We start from the raw sequence: 22,266 nt of genomic DNA, 5'->3' as shown, positions 1-22,266 counted from the left end.
AGACAAGAAATAAACAAGAGCAGGACTGAAGGAGAGAAAGACATAAAATACCATTCAAAAAAATCAGTGAATCCAGGATCTGATTATTTTTTAAACTAATAAAATAGACTGCTAGCTATACTAATAAAGAAAAAAAGAGAGAAGAAATCAAATAGACACAATCAGAAATGTTAAGGGGGATATCACCACTGACCGTTGCTTCCAGCTTTTTCCCATTCAATATGATATTGGCTGTGGGTTTGTCATATAGGACTCTTATTATTTTAAGGTATGTTCCTTGCATACCTAGTTTATTGAGAGTTTTTAATATGAAAGGATGTCGAATTTTATTGAAGGCTTTTTCAGCATCTATTGAGATAACCATGTCATTTGTCTTTGGTTCTCTTTGTGATGAATTGCTTTTATTGATTTGGTTTGCTGGTATTTTATTGAAGATATTTTCATTGATGCTCCCATTCTGTGGAATGCTGTTGGTATCCATGCTGTGGACAGAAATACAAGCAACAGTCAGATAATACTATAAACACTTCTATGCACATAAACTAGAAAATCTAGAAGAAGTAGATAAATTCCTATATACATACACGTTCTCAATACTGAACTGGAAAAAAATTGAATCCCTGAATAGACAAATAATGAGTTCTGAAATTGAGGCAGTAATAAATAGACTACCAACCAAAAAAAGCCCAGGACAAGATAGATTTATAGCTGAATTCTGTCAGAGGTACAAAGAAGAGCTGGTACTATTTCTACTGAAACTATTCCAAAAAATTGAAGAGAAGTGACTTCTCTCTAACTCATTCTATGAGAAAGCATCATCCTGATACCAAAACCTGGCAGACATACAACAAAAAAAGAAACTTCAGGCCAATATTCCTGATGAACATCGATGCAAAAATCCTCAATAAAATACTGGCAAACCAAATCCAGCAGCACATTAAAAAAGCTTATCCACCATGATAAAGTTGGCTTCATCCTGGGATGCAAGGCTGGTTCAACATACACAAATCAATAAATGCAGTTCATCACAAAAACAGACCCAGAGACAAAATCCACATGGTTATCACAATAGATGCAGAAAAAAGCCTTCAATAAAATTCAACATCCCTTCATTTAAAAAACTCTCAATAAACTAGGTATTGAAGGAACATACCTCAAAATAATAAGAACCATACATGACAAACCTACAGCCAATATCATATTCAATGGGCAAAAGCTGGAAGCATTCCCTTTCATAACTAGTACAAAACAAGGATGCCCCCTCCCACCACTCCTATTCAAGTTCTGGCCAGGGCAAACAGGCAAGAGAAAGAAATAAACTATATTCAAATAGAAAGAGAGGAAGTCAAATTATCTTTGCAGCTGACATGATCTTAACCTGATAAGCAACTTCAGCAAAGTCTCAGATTACAAAATCAATGTGCAAAAATTGCTAGCATTCTTAAATACTAGCCACAGGCAAGTAGAGAGACAAATCGTGAATGAACTCCCATTCACAATTGCTACAAAGAGAATAAAATACCTAGGAACATGGCTAACAAGGGAAGTGAAGGACTTCTTCAAGGAGAGCTACAAACCACTGCTCATGGAAATCAGAGAGGACACAAACAAATGGAAAAACATTCCATGCTCATGGATAGAATCAATATCATGAAAATAGTCATACTGCCCAAAGCCATTTATAGATTCCATATTATTCCCATTAAACTAACATTGACATTCTTTACATTATTAGAAGAAAACTATTTAAAAATTCACATGGAACCAAAAAAGAACCCAGACAGACAAGGCAATCCTAAGCAAAAATAACAAAACTGGAGGCATCGTGCTACCCAACTTCAAACTATACTCCAAGGCTACAATAACCAAAGCAGAACGTTACTGATACAGAAACAGACATATAGACCAATAAAACAGAAAAAAACAACTCAGAAATAAGCCTGCACACCTCCAGCCATCTGATCTTCAACAAATCTGACAAAAACAAGTAATGGGGAAATGATTCCCTATTTAATAAAAGGGAATTGGAGAACTGACTAGCCATATGCAGAAAATTGAAACTGGACCCCTTCCTTACGTCTTATACAAAAAATAACTCAAGATGGATTAAACATTTAAATGTAAAACCAAAAACTATAAAAACCCTAGAAAACAATCTAGGCAATAGCATTGAGGTCATAGGCATGGGCGAAGATTTCATGCTGAAAACACCAAAAGCAATTGCAACAAAAGCAAAATTTGACAAATAGGATCTAATTAAACTAAAGAACTTCCGCACAGCAGAAGAAACTATCATCAGAGTGAACAGACAACCCACAGATGGGAAAAATTTTTGCAATCTATCCATCGGACAAAGGTCTAATACCGAGTCTGCAAGGAACTTAAACAAATTTACACACACACACACACACCCAAACAACCCCATTAAAAAGTGGGCAAAGGACATGTACGGACACTTCTCAAAAGAAGACATTTATGTGGCCAACAAACATGAAAAAAAGCTCAACATCACTAGTCATTAGAGAAATAAGAAATCAAAACCACAGTGAGATACCATCTGACGGCAATTGGAATGGTCAAGAAGCAACAAATGCTGGCTGGGCTGTGGAGAAAAAGGAACACTTTTATGCTGTTGGTGAAAGTGTAAATTAGTTCAATCATTGTGGAAGACAGTACGTAATTCCCTAAAGATCTAGAGACAGAAATATGAATACCATGCAACCTAGCAATTCCATTACTGGGTATACACCCAAAGAAATATAATTCATTCTATTATAAAGATACATACGTGCATGTTCATTGCAGCACTATTCACAATAGCAAAGACATGGAATTAACCCAAATGGCCATTAATGATAGACTAGATAAAGAAAATGTGGTACATATACAACATTGAATACTGTGCAGTCATAAAAAGGAATGAGATCATGTCCTTTGCAGGGACACGAATGGACCTGGAAGCTGTTATCCTTAGCAAACTAATGCAGGAACACAAAACCAAACACTGCATGTTTTTACTTACAAGTGGGAGCCGAATGATGAGAACACATGGACACATGGGGAGGAACAACACACACTGGGGCCTCTCCGGTCGGGGGTGGCAGGAGAGTACCAAGAATAATAGCTAATGGATGCTGGGCTTAATACCCATGTGATGATGTGTTGATCGTGCAGCAAACCACTGTGACACACGTTTACCTATGTACCAAACCTCCACATCCTGCGCATGTACCCCAGAACTTAATATAAAGTTAGGTTAAAAAAAGTGAATAATCAGGCTTTTATTTTTCTGCAGTATCACCATGAAGTTATGTAAACACAGTTTTGATCTATTCTGTATTTATATCTTTCTGGAATGCTTTTATTTTCTGTATGTTTGTTATTATATATTATTTATTCTCTTTTTTGTCATTATACTTTTTATGGAGTTTGGGCCTTAGCCCTTTTCGATTGCTCATTGTTATGTGAAATCAGTCTTTTCTGGATGTTTATAAGAAGGCTAGCTCAGGATAGGTTTTCTAATGTCATAGAACTTTATCTTCAGTTTTTTTTTTTGGTAGTTTTAAAGACCATAATACTTTATTTCTGAAATTCCCTAGCTCTGCTCTGTTGCCTCAGTATCCTCTCAAAATTATCTGTCCTTTCCCTCTATATTCAATATGCTACTTATTTTAATTTTATTACCATTAATTTCTCTTCAATGTGGAGCTATGTCGTGGAAGGAAATTCTTGCTAGTCTGTTTCAAAAGCTCATAGGTCATAGATCTAACCAGAACCCATGAATGCACCTGCTGGTGAATTGGTCAAAACTGCTTTCATTTTAAAACTATTACTCTAAAATCACCCATTAGACTTTCTTGTTGGTCTTTGATACTCATGTCAATCATTATTTCTTTGGTGATATGTATTATATTTAGATACATAGTTGATTTATCTCTTGCATTAATTTTTAAGAGATATGTTTTATTTTTTTCTCTGTATAAATAATCTTTTTCAAGGGTCTTAATTACTTTCCTCACAATGTATTATAAATATCAGCAAATCTTCTTTCTGTGTTTTATATCTACATCTTAAAATAAATCTCTGGTTTCTTATTCCTTCACGGTTAATGTAACCTTCAAGAAGAAATTCCAAGTACATCCTGAGAAGGTGTTTGAACAGTCTTTATCATTTTAACACCCTAATTTTCAAAAGTGAGCCTGAATAAATATTTGCTGACTAAATATCTGAAACAAACTTGCATCTATGTATTTATATCATACTAACAATTCACTTTAGTAACCTCCATCAATTGAAGATGACATTATTCAAGTTGTAGAACGAATGACAAAAACACATAACATTCAGTTTAAAATGGAATATTTCATAAAATATAATTATAACTTAGAGTAATAAATTAACTCACTTTCTTTACAGTGTATTCATAATGCACAAAGTAATAAGTCTCAAAATTAATACTTTTAACCTTGACAACTCTTGTCTGCTAAGATTCAATTGTAGGTGGTCTGCTTTCACATAGAATATAGAAAAAAAGAAAAAAGGCATTGCTACCACTCTAACAATACAAAATGAAGAAACTACAAAATCATAATTTTTTATAAACCCACCTGAAACAGGTTGCAAAGTAAACAAGTAGACTGAAATCTAAGGAAAAATAAAGCTTTCCAAGAAGAGGTGAGAAGTAAGCACTGGCTGACCTTCGGTAAAGTTTAGAAGGAAGAGAACTTGGGTGCCACATAAAAAGTTAAGAAAACTACAGGTAAAATTTTTAGTGGTGTGTTCAAGGATAAGTAGAAATGATTATGTTAGAGTATAGAAACTCTGAGAAAATTAGACAGAAAGTTTTAAGTAACTCTTAAAAGTAATTGGGTGTTCAAAGGAAAAAATGGTAAAAATGGTAGCAATACGGGTTTATAGAATATGTAAAAGGAAAATGCATAAAAATAATATCGTAAAAGAGAAAATAACTATATATACATGTTTGTGTTTCTTTACATATTTAATATAATATTATTTGAAGTTAGATTGTAATTAAATACTTTGTGTATACACAAAGGCAATTGAAAATAAAAATAGTAGTTATAAATATTAGCCATTACTATAGATAGCAGATAATTAAAACATAATCTAAATTAATCCAAAAGAAGGCACATATATGGACAAAAGGAACGGGAAAACAACGAATAAAGTAGAATACAAACATCAGGTTGTAGATTTAAATCCAGTCATATTAGAATTACATTAAATATAAATGGTGTATATAAAATCTCTTAATACAGAAGACAGATATTGTCAAATTGGCTCAGATAACAAGAACCAACTCTACGCTGCCCACAGAAAGTGAAAGTTTAGCTGTAAAGACAGAAATAAGTTAAAAGTAAATGATAGGATAAAGGTATGCTCTACAGACATAATTAGTGTACAACTGTAGCAGCTATATTAATATAAGATAAAATAGACTTTAGAACAGGAAATATTGTCAGGAATAAAAAGAGATATTAAATTGTAATAAAAATGCCAATTTTTCAAAGATATACAACAATCCTGAATGTGTATTTTTCTAATAACAGAGTTTCAAAACTCCATAAGAAAATACTGACAGAACTGAAAGAAGAAATATACAAATCAACAATTTTAGTTGGAGATTTCAACACTTCTCTCTCAGCAATAGCACTAAAAGATAGAAAACAACCACAAAGTTCTTTAAAGAAAGGAAAAAAAACTATCAGTCTATTGAACTAGGTAATTTATAGAACAATCCAACCAGTATCAACAGAATGCACTTCTTTTAACATTTAAAGCACAGGTTGCCCACAATACTTGTGCCTCTGTAATTAGGTTTAGATGAGGTCATGAGTTTGGAGCCGCCCTGATGAGATAATGCCCTGTAAGAAGAGGAGGCAACCTGCTATCTTTCCCTCTTTCTCTGCTATGCGAGAACACAGCAAGAAAGCCACCATCCTTAAACCAGGAAAAGGGTCTTCACAAGCTACCAAACCTGCCAGTACCTTGATGTTGGACTTACCAGCCTCCAGAACTGTAAGAAATAAATGTTTATTATTTAAGCCATGCTGTCTGGGATATTTTTGTTGTTGTCATTACACTAGCCCATGCAGAATAAAGCAGTAAGCATGGAACATTCACCAAGAGAACCAAACTCAAGATATTTAGAAAGATTGAATTCATACAGCATATTTGTTTTTACTACATCCAAATTTGACTAGACATCAATAACAGAAAGATATACAGAAAATGCAGAAATTTTTTGAAATTATATATTATACTTATAAATAGCCCATGTGTTAAAACAGAAGTCACATTAGAAATTAGACAACATTATGAATTAAATAAAAATGACACAAAATATCAGATTTTGTGGCCTGAAAGTAAAGCAATATTTAGAAGAAATTTACAACATGCTATTTGCTGTCATAACATTAGTGTAAATATAAATGTTTATATTAGGAGACAGTTTTCAAATCAATGATCTCATCTGTGATTGTAAGAAATAATAATGAAAAGAGAATTAAATCCACATAAATCATAAATAAGTCCTAATAAACATGAGTTAACAAAAGAAATCAATAAGATTAAATACAGAAACAAACAGAGCAAAAAAAGAAATTGAAGCTGTTTCTTTGAAAATATCAAAGAAATAGTTATATCCCCAGCCAGACTTAACAAGAAGAAAGACAGAAGATACACATACTCAATATACATTGTCAACTTTTAAGACATTAAAATAACAATGAATAATATTACAATCAATTCCATATCCAGAAATGTGACATTAGATATAATTGAAAAATTTCTTGAAACAGTTAAAGTTTATCTAGAATAGATAACTAAGAATAGCCCTAGAAATATTTGAATGACTAATAAATAAATTTAACTTGTTGAAAACTTTACTACAAACAAACAAAACAGGCCCAGATGGCTTCAATGATAAATGTCTGCAAATATTTAAGAAACAAAATCAGAGCTGAGCTGAATCAAAGGGAGATGAAAAAATCCATATGAAAAATCAATTAGCCAAAAGCTTGTTCTTTGAAAGAATAAATAAGATTGATATTTATTTATCAAATAATTGATATATATTTATCAAATAATTTGGTATCAGAATGATGTTGGCCTCATAAAATGAATTAGGGAGGAGCTCCTCTTCTTTGGTTTTTTGGGAAATAGTTTCGGTAGGATTGGTACCAGTTTTCTTTATACAGATGGTAGAATTCAGCTGTGAATCCGTCTAGTTTAGAGCTTTTTCTGTTTGGTACCATTTTCTAGTAACTGATTCAATTTTGGAACTTGTTACTGGTCTGCTCAGGGTTTCAATATCTTCCTGGTTGAGTGTTTCCAGGAATTTATCCATTTCTTCTAGGTTTTCTAGTTTGTTTGCACAGACATGTTCATAACAGTCTCTGAGGAATTTTTTTTTATTTCTTTGGGGTCAGTGGTAATGTCCCCTTTGTCATTTCTGATTGTCCTTATTTGGATCTTCTCCCTTTTTTCTTTTTTGTCAAGCTAGCAAAGGCTAGCTTAAAGGCTCCTAGAACTGATAAACAGCTTCAGCAAACTTTCAGGATACAAAGTCAATGTACACAAATCAGTAGCAATTTTACACACCAAAAATATCCAAGCTGAGGGCCAAATCAAGAACACAATCCTATTTGCAAAAGCCACAAAAAGATCAAAATACCTGGGAATACAGCTAACCAGTGAGGAGAAAGATCTCTAAAATGAGAATTGCAAAGACTCCAAAAGCAATCCCATTACTGAGTATATACCCACCCAAAATAAATTATTCTATTAAAAAGTCACATGCAATTGCATGTTCATCAAAGCACTATACACAATAGCAAAGACACTGAATCAACCTAGGTACCCATCAATGGTGGACTGAATAAACACAATGTGGTACATATGCCCCATAGAATACTATGTAGCCATAAAAAACAATGAGAACATGTCCTTTGCAGCAACATGTATGGAGCTTGAGGTTATTATCCTGAGTGAATTAACACAGGAACAGAAAACCAAATACTTCATGTTCTCACTTATAAGTGAGTGATAAATATTGAGTATGCATGGACACAAAGAAGGGAACAATAGACACCAGGGTCTGATTGACAGTGGAGTGTGGGAAGATGGTGAGGATTGAAAAACTACCCATTGGGTATTATGCTGATTACGTGGGTGACACAATTATCTTTACACCCATGCAACAAACCTGCACATATGCTCCTTGAACCTAGAATAAAAGTTGGAAAAAACCCAAATTATGCCAGCTCTACATAAAGTTTTCCAGAAAATCTCATGTATTGAATTATTTGCCATTATTTATGGAATCAATATTATTCCAACACAAAAATTATTCCAAAGCTTTATAAGAGAATAAATCTACCAAACATATCCTTGTTCAATATAGATGCAAATAGTACCAACAAAATATTAGCAAATTTTAAAATGTGTATACATAAAGGATAATGCATCATTACTAAGTAGCAATAATCTCAGGAATCCAGATTTAATTCAATGTTGAACAACCAGATACCAATATAATCAGGTAATATAATTCATCATTTCAACTAACTAAATGAGAAAAAAAAAGAATCATCTTAATAAATGCAATAAAAATTGGCAGACTTCAACATTTATTATAAAAATTATCAACAAACAATGGATAGCAATCTGATAAAGGTGACCTACTAAAACAAAACAACAGCAAACTACAGTTAACATTACATGCAATTGTGATAGATTGAACGCTCCATCCAAAATTGGCAAGAAGACAAGAATGTTTGATTATACCAGTCTTTATTCACATCATTATAGAGGTCTTAGGTTTTACAATAGGTAAGGAAGAAAAAAGGCATACAATTTGGAGAAGAAGAAATAAAACTGTGTCAATTCTCAGGCAACATAATTGTCTACATAGAAATTCCCAATGTTTCTAACTAAAGCTCAACATTAAAAAAATAAATTTTGGATTTTTGGGGGATGAACTAGTAAAATTTAAATAAAATTATTATAACTGACAATACCACTCAGAGAAATATTGAAGGATAAATCTAATAAAATATGTGCACAATCTATAGGCTGAAAACTGCAAAACTCTAATGAAAGCAATAAGAAAAGATTCAATTAGTAGAGAAACATGTACTATGTTCATAGATTGGAGGATTCAATATTGTTAAAAATGTCAATTATCCCCAAATTCAACCTCGCAAGAACCACATTTTGTTGTATAATTGACAAGCTGATTTTCAAATTTGCATGGCAAAGGAAAGAAATTAGAATTGTCAAAACAATTCAAACAAAAGAAGACTCACAGTAACTGTTTTCAAAAATTACTATTAAGCCACAACATTCAAGACAGTGTAGTATTGGTGAAAGATGAGACACACTGGATATATTCTATAGCATAACTAATTGATAAAATTGCCCACCAAATATATCAGTTAACAGGTTTTAATCAACATTCCTGTATTATGACTGAAGTATTTTTCCTCCTTCCTACTTTTTCCTTTCCCTTCCTTCCTTCCTTCCTTCCTTCCTTCCTTCCTTCCTTCCTTCCTTCCTTCCTTCCTTTATTCCTTCCCTTCTTCCTTTCTTCGTTCCTTTTCTTTTTTCTCTTTGTTTTGGGATACTTTACTCCTTTCTTCCTCCTCCTGCTTTGCTCTTTTTTGAATTATTATTTCACAACATGGTCTAGAATGAGGAAGACATGGGATTAATGCCTGATTTCTGTGCTCTGGCAGTTTTTTTTTTTCCCTCCAATTACTTAAACTTTTCAAGATTAAGTTTTCTTCATTCTGAATTGGAGATATCCATATCTACCTTATGGGTTTTGCATATGTATATAGTAAGAAAGGAAATGTGAAATTTTTTATTAAAATAATATTTAAATTATTTTTGTCATTATTATAAAATAATCACTTTTATCATCGTTATAAAATATGTTCATATTCTTCAATTTAAAAGCAAATTCAAACCAAATTAAAAAACAATAATAGACACAACTAAGGCTGAGATTACTTTCACAGTAAATATAAAATACTTACATTTCCAATTTATAGTCAGAAAATAACTTACTTCCTTCATCCTATCCTGCCGATGACCTTCCTCTTTACTGACCAGTGTAAGTTTTCAAGGAAGCTGTAATTCCTTAGCCCAGAATAGTGTAGCCTTGAGTGTAGGAAGATATTTTTTGCAATGAGTGGGCTCTAGCTAAGACTTATCTACCTCTTCTTACCTTATTCTGTAATAAGTAACCAGAGGAAAATAATGTTGCTACTTCACAGTGACACGTTTTAGGCCATTCATCAAAGATTGGTTAGCTAGTGCTTCTAAAATTTTTCATTGATTGCATTTACATGAGTCATATTTTTTCATTTATACAAGTTCCTTAGTATTATATGACAGTAGTGTATTACATTTGTTGTGACAGTCATATTAAAGTCCAATTATCACTAGTTATCATCATGAGAGTGTACTCATTCTCTAGATTATCTAGACTATTTCCACTGATATTAAAACACATTTTTCCAGGTTAAAGTAATATTTTTTATAACATGTCTTTTTACTCTACTTACTCATACATATGATCTGGGCCAGAATAGCTTTGTTCCTCTTCTCCCTTAATAGAAAGTCCTCACTGAATTTCATATTTTAGCTTCAAACTTACCTCTTTATTCTGAGTTTTTAGTAAATTTTTTATTTTTGGCTCTGAAAACACTTATTTGTAAATATTTTAAGGTTTTTGGGTGTTGCTGCTGGGTGTTACCTCTTTGGATTGATTGTAAATATCCCGATGGATATTTACTGTGGAATGGGTTTTCCAGCTTTTTTACTTTTTCTGAAGTGTTTAGCATTTAACACACAATTGGTGTTCAATGAATCTTAACAGAGTCACTGATAAATTGATGTAAGCTTTCAGTCTCTAAGAAATCCATGACTATATTTTAGAAAACATTTCTGTGGAATGTCTATTCATCCATCATGCTTATTTTCATCTTGGTATTGCAAACTGTAAATGTTTTTCTACCATTAGCATAAATAGCTGCACAGTATCCTTCATGTGTTTCCTTTGCTACAGACTTTTTCCCATAACTGTCATTATGCTAGCATTGTGCATTTTAATGCATAATGGGAAACCTGCGTGCATTGTGCACAGTGGCATAATGTATTCTTCACAGTGATAAGTTATGTTTCATGTAATGTCAGTTCCTATTCCTGAGTTTACTCTGCTCTCAGTAGATGTGTTTCAAATTAATAAAGCATTAGTCCCTAATCAAGGAAGTATTTAGAAATATATTTTTAACTAAAATGAACTATTGGGAGGAATAAATAGTATTAGAATTTTTGTGTTAATTTGACATAATACATTACCCATGTATCTCTGTGCATTAGTAAAGACTAGACTATTGGAATTTCTGTAAACTCAATATAAAAATTAAGGCAAATGGAAAGAAGCAGCTTTAATAGAACATTAGATATAAAAGCTTAAAATCACAGAAGCTATGATGGAAACCAAATCACAACATATGTATTTGTAAAGACCTAAAGCAATTATATAATCAAGTCATCGTCTTACTTATAAGCAATGAGCACTACACGACAGATGCATCAACTGTTTTTAATTACAAAGAATTTGTGGCCACCCCTTTGTTATTGTCTTCTTTGCTGTTAAGAAGTTTTTCACATTTCAGCTACAGAACGATAAAGCCAGTCTACTTGTTTGTTTGTTAAAATACATCAATCCCACTTACGGAGCCCCAAAAAATGCATTTTGCATCTTAGGTCTACACTGTAAATGCCCAAGTTCTAACACCAAAGATTCCATAGTTTACTTTTATACATTAGCAAAAGTGCTGATAATATGAAAAACAAGCAAAACAAGATTCAGATCTGCCAGATACCACCTGTGAAGAGACACAATCTTATCTTGCAGATTACGTGAATTAATAGTAGAAATGTTATATATTTTCAGTAATTAGAGCCTGAGGTCCTTTCATCTTATTAAAATTATAGCAAGAAAAAATTGTTCAATATGAAAATATTATTGGGATCAAGCTTATTCTTTTGATGTGATCTTATCAAGAAACAAATCTATATAATATTTGTAATCCACATACCGTAGGGCATGGGTGGTAACTTTCTTAGTAACTCTTTCAGGATATACATAAGGTTACTTAGGGCATGACACGGTACTCAGCAATTGAAAATGAACTTTTAAAAAGAAAGAGATTCCTTCCTCCAAAGTATAAACTTACACAGCATCCCATAGAGAGTCTTTGAATCAGATTCAGAACCAAAATGCAAAAAGGGGTGAAGATCTATTGTCCCAGAGAAATTACAGACTCATATGCTTTTCTTATAGTTACAGAGACTCAAAACTAGGATTAATAGGCAAAGGATAGGAACTATCAATGACAAGTTCTAAAATCCTTGAAGCAAAAACAGTACATCCCTGGAAAAACAGTCAGAAGAGGATACAAATAAACTTGTCTAATGGCTGTGTGAGGAGGATGCGAAGATGGTTGACAATATCTCTTATATATCCTCTATAATTAATTTTATACAAATAAGCATAATATGCCATTTGCAATTCTCATTACAGACCTTGGGTTGTGGTAGGATTTACAAAGTTTTTATTGTGTTTGTAAATAATTAAAATCCTACCTACATTGTTGCATGCAAATATCTGGATGAGGCAGATATCGCAGTAAATATTTTGGTTATGTGAGAATAAAGCTAGAAGAGCAGTGCCTCGTTCCTAATTTGATTTAAAGGCACATTTAACTTTCTGTCTGGTGTGCTGGTTTTCCCCAAATGACCTCAGTTAGGATGGTGGCTCACATTTAGAGAAGCTGAATAAACTTTTAGCAATGTCAATTATTAGTTTTGGGTGCTTAAGCAATTTTCTCTCTCCAAGCTTCACATGACTCAGCCATAAAATGTAAAGAATAGTTACTCAACAAAAATTTTGTGAAGACTAAAGGATACAATGGACATTTCTATATCTAGATCAATGCCTAGCACGTATGAGCCACTCAAATAGTTGTATGAACAATTGTACATAATAGACTTTACACTCTTCCTAATGTTGTTGTTCACAACTTTATAGTACTGTTTGTAATTTACATATACTTTAGAGATTCTTTTTAATGAATGAATGATCACTTTTCAGTCTCATATAAAAGCATGATCAATAGAAACAACTCTCTTAGCACTAGCCTGTAAAGCCATTGTGGCTTTATCACAAGGAGCAGATGCCTCAAGATCTCTATGCTCAGAAGTTACTACATTAATTTAGAAAGATGAAACAAATTATTCTGTATCACTGGATGCTTAAACAGGCAGTTATATGTGTGAATGCTTCTACTTACCAAATTTGGAGAAACAGCTGTTATTTATGTGGAACTTGGAGTTTATTATGTATGTGACTCAAGTTCACCCTTAAAAACTAGAATGCAACCTTGTGATTTAGTATTCGCCTCTGCGTTCCTGTGAAAGTAAAAGTCCCCCATGAGTACTGGTGAATTATTCCTAAAAAATCTGAAGGCCCAAAGAAGAAAGATAAATATACAAAAAAGTGATATTTGCAAACCATCTCAAAATGACAAATAATTTGATATAGTATATAAACTTATCTTGAAAGTAGCCATTTCTCTGCTTTATTTGTGTCCAAATTTACCTCTGGACACTGGCAAAAAGCAAAACTGTGTCATACACTCCCCAACCCTTACCAAAGACTTCTGACATTAAGCTCTTGCTGAAATATGATTTGGGGTCACTTTACTGCTATAGATTAGAAGAATTAAAGAGTGTTTTCATTGAGAGTAGCATTTTTTTACATAAGTAACAAAAGGTAAAATAATCACACAGATCATATGTCAATATGTCTTCCACATGTTGTATATACAGACTATAAATGCATGTAGATTATATATATAGACTACTTAGAAATACACATGCACAGTCTTATTTCAGTGCCTTTCAGGTATAATAGGTGGCAGGCAGATTGAAAGCATTTTATTTATGGTGAGACATTGAGAAAGGTTGAGCATAAATAAAATGGAAATCAAATTGCTATTAGAGTCAAATATTTAAGTATGAGCCTAACCATTGCAAGAAAATTAGAGGAAAGAAAAATTGAGAATTAAAAATATATTTTATTAACCAACTTTTAGTATTCTCTTTAATGGGAATGTACCACAAGTTCTATTAAAATAAATGTGGTAACAAAAAATGCTTCAAAATGTGTATGCATGGGAGCTGGGTTCAATGTTGAGAACAAGTGCAAGTGATGACTTGATTCAGTTAAGGTGGCTATCAGTTTAGTTTACTATCAAACCTGCAACAAGCTGTATAGAGGGCAAACACAAGGTTAAGAACACAGCGAGCAGGATCACTCATGCCTCCTTTGTTCATCCTGGGATGCACCAGTAATTCTGGAGATTCAGCAGCATGCTTGTTGCGAGAAATCCATTAGGACTAAGGAATCCCAAACCAAAAGTTCAGCTCACTACAACAAAAGGAAATTCTTGCTGTTGCAAAGTTACACACAGCCACATGACATTTCTCATGTCAAAACTTGCCCCACTGCAGGTTTCAGTGTAGGTGGCCTGGCAATAGCTTATCACGAGGTAGGAACAAGCATATGGTGTTTGGTATTTTCATAGACTACTCTCTCCTACAATTCCCTCCCCTACTTTGGAGAAATTGAACACTGTATGGTATGTTTTTAAATGATTTTTTTACATTAATATAAAATTTATGTTAATCACTATTAAGGTAAGCTGCTACTGGAATATTCTCAACAAGATACCACAGAAAGTAAAACAAATTCCAAAACATGTTCCTTGGGAGAACGGTCTCTCAAAATAATTACAGTGGTAGACATAAGAAAATACAAAATGTATGCTGCTAAATGTCTCAGTTATGAAACTTAATCGAGGTTTCTCACTTCTTCAGAAGATGTAAAAAGCTGAAAACAATATTGCACCTATCATTACAACAACAGAGAGCTGAAGATACAGGACAACAAAATAATCAAAAACTAATGAAAATACAGGCTTCCTCCAAGGAGAAAAGGTACATGCATTTGCTTACCTGGGGCAGATTTTGCCAAACATCATACAAGTTGGTAAAAAAAAAAAAAAAAAAAGCCAAACATCATACAACTTGGTAAAAAAAAAAAAGGCTAAAATTTTAACAAAGTGTTAAAGCTTGATTGTGGGCTGGCATGAGAAGTTAGGAGTTATGCACACTTTATACAATCATTCAAATGATTTTCTTCATGGACATCACCAGGTGCTCATAAGAAACATTTGGGCAAAACAAGAGTCTAAGAAAATATCCCTCACAGTAGAGAAATAAACCTCATGGGGACAGAAATAGTAGCTTTTGCCTGAAAGGCTCAAAGCCCTCCATGAATCCATTTTCCCTATCTTTCCTAAGGAACCTTAACATACTGGAGGAATGGCAGCAAACTGTTATCATTGTGACATTCCTATAAGCCCACTGTATCTAATGAAAGAGAACAGAAAAAAAAATTCTGTCTCAGGAGATGGAGAAGGTGCAGAGAGGTACAAATACATCCTTGGCCAAAACAATTAAAGCTCAAGAGAAGAAGTCATGAGAACTCTTTACTCCTGAAACCCAAACACAGTGCCTGCTTAAGACCAGGGCCAAGAAAAATCAGAAGAGAATATCCACTCCCCATATACCATCATGAGGCCAATAAGCATAAAAAGGTAAGGAACACTGTCTTCAGCGAAAGGGATGAGAGAGATGAGGCACAGTGCAAAGTAATCCTAGCATTTTGAGAAGCCAAGGCAGAAGAATCTCTTGAGTCCAGGAGTTTGAAACTAGCCTGGATAACATGGCAAGACCCTGTTTCTACAAAAAATATAAAAAAATTAGCTTGGCATGGTGGCACGTGACTGTAGTCCCAGCTACTTGGGAGGCTGAGGTGGGAGGATAGCATGAGTCTGGGAGGTTGAGGCCACAGTAAACCATCATTGCACCATTGCACTTCATTCTCGGCGACAGAGCAAGACTGTCTCAAAAAACCCATTCGAAATACAAGTTAAACTAGAGAAATTTGAAATCTATGTTGCAACAGGGTAAATGTAATAATAATGCAACCTAAACACAGTTCTATTCCTGACAATGTTAACACAAACTGCACAATAAAGGTCTAGCGGAAGAATATTCATGTCCACTTCCAGGAGTAAAGCTCTTCATTTCAGTGTTTGCTGTCCTACACAACAATATGGATGAATCTCAAGTGCTTTATACTAAAAGAAGGTGAGATACTGTACAATTACATATACATTATGTTCTGGATAAGGTTAAGACAACAGGGAAAGAAAACAGACCAATGATTGCCAAGGCCTGGAGTTGGGGGAGAGATTAACTAAAAAGGGACATGGGTTAATTTTATTCTATATTTTGATTGTACTGTGGGTTTTACAACAGTATACATTTGTCAAAGTGTGCAGAACTATACACCAGAAAGGGTGAATTTTAGTTAGATAGTTGTACTCTGAGAAAATGAAAATAAATTAATTATAAAATATAGACAGATTTTTAAAAATGGAAATATTACAGTTAATGTATATGGCATTTTTGGATAGCTTTTACTTTCTAAATGTAAACATGTGGGGTACACATAGAAGTGAGGATATAATGAGACCATTTCCTTTTTGAAGAAACAAAAGCACATTAGCATTTTAAAGACCCTGACTGTTCTAAATGAAGAAAAACTAGATTTTTTAAATGTGTGTAATACATCTTAAAGGAATACCACCTGATGGAACATACACTGAGATAAGAGGACTTTACAAGATCTAGACTTTGAAGAATACATTACTATGTACTGACTAACAAGCATTTTTCAGGTAAGTTATTTTAGAGAAGTACAAAATTGTCACTGAAGAAAACAACATATCTCTTCATCCCCCCAATGGATAGTTGAGTTGAAATAACTGGCCAGCAAAAAGTTATTCTCTCAGTGTTAATGCTACCACAGCTGTGTAAAATTAGCCCCCAAAACTTGGAGCCATGTCTTTGGAAGCTGTACTAATGAAAGACCCAGTTGGAAATCACTGCATGATCAATGCCAGGAAGGGCTAGCTGTGTAAATTTGGTAATACAAAGAAAAATAAAATTGTGAGAAATCTTTTCCAAAAAACAGGGAAATAAAATTGTCATTAAAAGTACTAAAGAAAGAGGGTTCTGGGAAGATGGTAGAATAGAAAACCCCAAGAATCTGTCTCCCAACCTAGACAACAGCTGCACTGGTGGAGTATGTCTGACGTCAATATATTGGAATTCCAGAATTTGTTGAAGGCTTGAAAATTCTAAAAGGCTTGGATAGGAAATTGCAGTTATTTTTGGACAATTTAAGCTTTTAACACAGTAGCAGCTATCCATTTCTCAGCCCCATACTTGTGGCAGGCAACTGTGTATGTCTTCCTGGAGCAACCTGCACTCACTATGCAGAGCCAAGGTGGGCAAAAAAGGACCCTGTCTTCAAATATCAGAAATCTATGCACTGATTGTTGATTGCTACTTCTGATCACAGAGGTGCAGGCAAAGAGGTAGGCAGCCCTTATGCTGCACCGCCTCCCAGAGGCACATATATATAAACCCTCACATATGTGGTCAAATTATTTTTGACAAGGATGCAAATACCATTCAATGGGGAAGGGTCAGTCTTTTAAATGTATGGTGCTGGGAAATTTTCAAAGAATGAAGTTGGATCATAATGACAAATAATGACATGAGACTCTTACCTAACACATATACAAAAATTAACTCAAAGTGGATCAAACACTTAAATGTACTACATAAAATTATAAAACTCTTAGAAGAAAACATAGGGAAAATGCTTCATGACATTGGATTTGGCAGTACATTCTTGGGTGTAACAGAAAAGGCATGAGCAACAGATGAAAAAATAGACAAATTAGACTTCATAAAAATGTAAAAAATAAGTGCTTCAGAGGATACTATCAACAGTGTAAAAAGACAACCCGGAGAATGGAGGAAAATGTTTATGAATTATGTATTTGATAAGGGATTAGCATCTAGGATACATAGAGAACTTCTAAAACTCAACTACAACCACCACCACCACAACAACAAATATTGGACGAATAACTTGAAAAAATGGACAAATAACTTGAATAGAGATTTCTTCAAAGAAGATATTAAATAACCAATAAGCACATGAAAAAATGCTCAACATCACTAGTCATTTGAAAAATGCAAATTAAAACTACAGTGAGAGACCATCCGATGCTCATTAGAACAGCTACAATTAAACAACAACGAAAAAAGAAAATAACAAGTGTTGTCAAGATTAGGAGAGAGGAGCAGGTGGAGCAAGATGGCAGAATAGAAAGCTCTACCAATTTTCTCCCCCTCACCCTGCAGGGACACCAAGTCAGCAACTGTCTACACAGAAAAACACTGTCATGAAAAACAAAACTCAGGTGAACACTCACAGCACCTTGTTTATCTTCATATCCCTGAAAGAGGCTCTGAAGAGACAGAAAAAACAGTCCTGAATCACCAACACCACCACTCCCCAGCCTTTGGGAGTGGTGATATGGTGTGGAGACCATCTCTGGGTGCTTGAGAGAGGGAGACCGCAATTGTGAGGCATTGAACTCAGAGCTGTCCTGTTAAAGCACAAAGGAAAACTGGACCAAACTCAGCAGATGTTTGCCCACTGAAGGAGCATTTAAACCAGCCCTAGCCAGAGGGAAATTACTGATACCAGTGGTCCAAACCTGACTACCCACAAACCTCTTCATGGAGGGCTACAGCACTCTGTGTCTCTAAGTAAACTTGAAAGGCAGTCAGGACTGCCAACTGCCAACTCTTAGTGAGGCTTAGTGCTGAACTAGGCCTAGAGAGACTGGACTGAGGGGGCAGTCAACATACTGAGACACCAGCTGGGGCAGCCAAGGGAGTGCTGGCATCACTCCTCCCTTAACCCCTGGCTATAGAGCTGTTGACTTCAAAAGAGACTCCTTCCTTCTGCTTGAAAAGAAGAGTGGGAAGAGTGGGGAGGACTTTGCATTGTCTCTAGGATACCAGCTCAGCCACAGTAGGATACGACACATGTCAGAGTTGTGAGGCCCCTGTTCCAGGCCCTAGCTCCCAGATTATATTTCTAGACACATCGTGGGTCAGAGTGGAACCCACTGCCTTGAAGGAAGGACCCAGTTCTGGCAGAATTCATCAACTGTTAACTGAAGAGCGCTTTGGCACTGAATAACTCCCAGTGATACTCATGTACTACATCGAGGGCCTTGGGTGAGTCTCTGAGACTTGCTGGCTTCAGGTGAAACTCAGTACATTACCAGCTGTGGTGGCTATTGGGCAAAACTCCTGCTGCTTGAGAAAAGTGGAGGGAAAAGTAAAGGGGAATTTGTCTTGGACCTTAGGTACCAGCACAGTCACCAGGGACTAAAGCAACAAGTGGGCTCTTGGGGTCCCCTGGCATTTTGGGACCTGCCCTGGGCCAGAGGAGAGTCCACTGCCTTAAAGATTGTGTCCCAGGCCAGGCAGCATTCAAGACAAGCTGACTTAAGAGACCATGAGCCTTAAGGGAACATCAGCAGTAGTCTGGCAATACTCCTGGTAGCCTGGAGTGACTGTTGGTACAGGATGAGGCTCCTCTGCCTTTGGAAAGGGAGGGAAGAGTGGGAAGGACTGCATCTTGTGGTTTGAGTGCTAGCTCAACTACACTCAAAGATTTGTGACTCTGGTACCTGACTCCCGGAAGGCACTTCTTGACCCACCTGGGGCCTGGATAGACCTCACTTCACTGAAGGGAAGGATACAGCCCTGGCTGGTTTTGTAAGCTGCTGATTGTGGAGCCCCAGGGCTTTGAGAGAACAGGGAGTGGCTATGGCAAGCCTTGGGCGAGATCTAGAACTGTGCAAGCTTCATGTCTGATCCAGTGTAGTCAGAGTGGTGTTGGCCACAGGGGTGCTTGGGTCACTACAGATTTAGGTGGCTCAGAACAGACAGAGTGAGAGACTCTATGTTTGGCAGAAAGTAAGGGAAGAGAACAAGAATCTCTACCTCATCTCCAGAGAATTGTACTGGACCTTGTCCAAAACAATAAAGGTAGTAACCTCTATGAGTCTGAAAGAACCACAGAGTTACTGGGCTTGGGAATGCTCCCTAAAGCAGATAAAGCTTAGATCATGATGCCTAAGTCTTTTCAAATATCTGACAAGCCTTCCCAAGAATGATGTCTACAAATAAGCCCAGACAGTGAATACTCCAATAAATATATAACTCTTCGATGCCCAGACACTAAGGGCATCTACTAGCATCAACGTTATCCAGGAAAACATGGCCTCACCAAATGAACTAAATAAGTCCCCAGGGATCAATTATGGAGAAACAGAGGTATGTGACCTTTCAGACACAGAATTCAAAAGAGCTGTGTTGAAGAAACTCAAAGAAATTCAAGATAACACAGAGAAGGAATTTACAAATCTATCAGATAAATTTGACAAGGAGATTAAAATAATTTAAAAGAATCAGGCAGAAATTCTGGGCTGCAAAACGCAATTGGCCTACTGAAGAATTCATCAGAGCTCTTTGAGAGCAGAATTGATCAAGCAGAAGAAACAATTATTGAGCTTGAAGATAGATTATTTGAAAACACACAGTCAGAGAAGACATAAAAGCAACAATAACAATGAAGCATGCTTACAGGATCTAGAAAATACCCTCGAAAGGGCAAATCTAAGAATTGTTGGCCTTGGCCGGGCGCGGTGGCTCACGCTTGTAATCCCAGCACTTTGGGAGGCCGAGGCGGGCGGATCACGAAGTCAGGAGATTGAGACCACGGTGAAACCCCGTCTCTACTAAAAATACAAAAAAATTAGCCGGGCGTGGTGGCGGGCGCCTGTAGTCCCAGCTACTCAGAGAGGCTGAGGCAGGAGAATGGCGTGAACCCGGGAGGTGGGGCTTGCAGTGAGCCGAGATTGCGCCACTGCACTCCAGCCTGGGCGACAGAGCGAGACTCCGTCTCAAAAAAAAAAAAAAAAAAGAATTGTTGGCCTTAAAGAGGACATAGAGAAAGAGATAAGGGTAAAAAGTTTTATTCAAAGGGATAATAATAGAGAACTTCTGAAATCTAGGGAAAAATGTTAATATCCAAGTACAAGAAGGGTATAGAACACCAAGTAGATTTTAACCCAAAGAATATTACTTCAAGACATTTAATAATCAAATTACCAAAGGTCAAGTATAAGGAAAGGAAAAAGCAGCAAGAGAAAATAAAGAAATAACACACAATGGAGCTCCAATATATCTGGCAGCAGACTTTTCAGTGGGAAACTTACAGGCCAGTAGAGAGTGGCATGACATATTTAAAGTGCTGAAGGAAAAGAAAATGTTTACCCTGGAATAGCATATTTGGCAAAAACATCCTTCAACCATGAAGGAGAAATAAAGACTTTGCCAAACAAAAGCTGGGGGATTTCATCAATACCAGACCTGTACTACAAGAAATGTTAAAGGGAGTATTTCAATCAGAGAGAAAAGGTTATTAATGAGCAATAAGTAATCACCTGAAAATACAAAGCTCACTGGTAATAGTAAGTACCAGAAAAATACAAAATATTATAACACTGTGACTGTGGTTTGTAAACTACTTTTATCTTAAGTAGAAGGAATAAACAATGAACCAACCAAAAATAATAACTAGACTTACTTTTCAAGTTATGTCAGTACAATAAAATACAAATAGAGTAAACACTCCAGTCAGAAGACAGAATGACTGAAAGGATAAAAATAAAACTGAACCTAATAATCTGTTGCCTGTAAGAAACGCACTTCACCTATAAAGACTTTTGGTTTGGGTTTTGTATCATGGTAATAGTGGTAATACTGTTTTCTTGAAGATACTGGTAATACTGTCTTCTTCAAGATTTCTTGAAACAAATGATAATGGGAACACAACACACCCAAACTGTCCACATAGACTGACAATAAATGAATAGTAAAAGCTATTTCATGCCAATGAAAACCAAAAAAGAGCAGAAGTTGCCATACTTATATCAGACAAAATAAATTTCAAGACAAAAATTATAAGAAGAGACAAAGAAGGTTATTATATAATAATAAAGGGGTCAATTCAACAAGAGGATACAATGATTGTAAATATATATGCACCTAACACTGGAGCACCCTGATATACAAAGGAAATATGATTAGAGCTAA

The 22,266-nt window shown here is 35.2% G+C and overlaps 1 long non-coding RNA gene across 1 annotated transcript; it reads left to right on the top strand.

Annotated features, from left to right (window-relative positions):
- Positions 1–488: 488 nt before the first annotated feature.
- Positions 489–21,986, top strand: LOC115832161. Its single transcript, XR_004027597.1, has 4 exons — positions 489–560; positions 17,760–17,765; positions 21,643–21,645; positions 21,974–21,986. It is a non-coding gene; the product is annotated as an uncharacterized LOC115832161 (long non-coding RNA).
- The last annotated feature ends 280 nt before the right edge of the window (positions 21,987–22,266 follow it).

The sequence above is a fragment of the Nomascus leucogenys genome, chromosome 21 (genome assembly GCF_006542625.1).
Source record: "Nomascus leucogenys isolate Asia chromosome 21, Asia_NLE_v1, whole genome shotgun sequence".
Classification (NCBI taxonomy): Eukaryota; Metazoa; Chordata; class Mammalia; order Primates; family Hylobatidae; genus Nomascus; species Nomascus leucogenys.
Note: the sequence above shows the minus strand (reverse complement) of the source record. Positions and strands in the feature narration are given on the sequence as shown.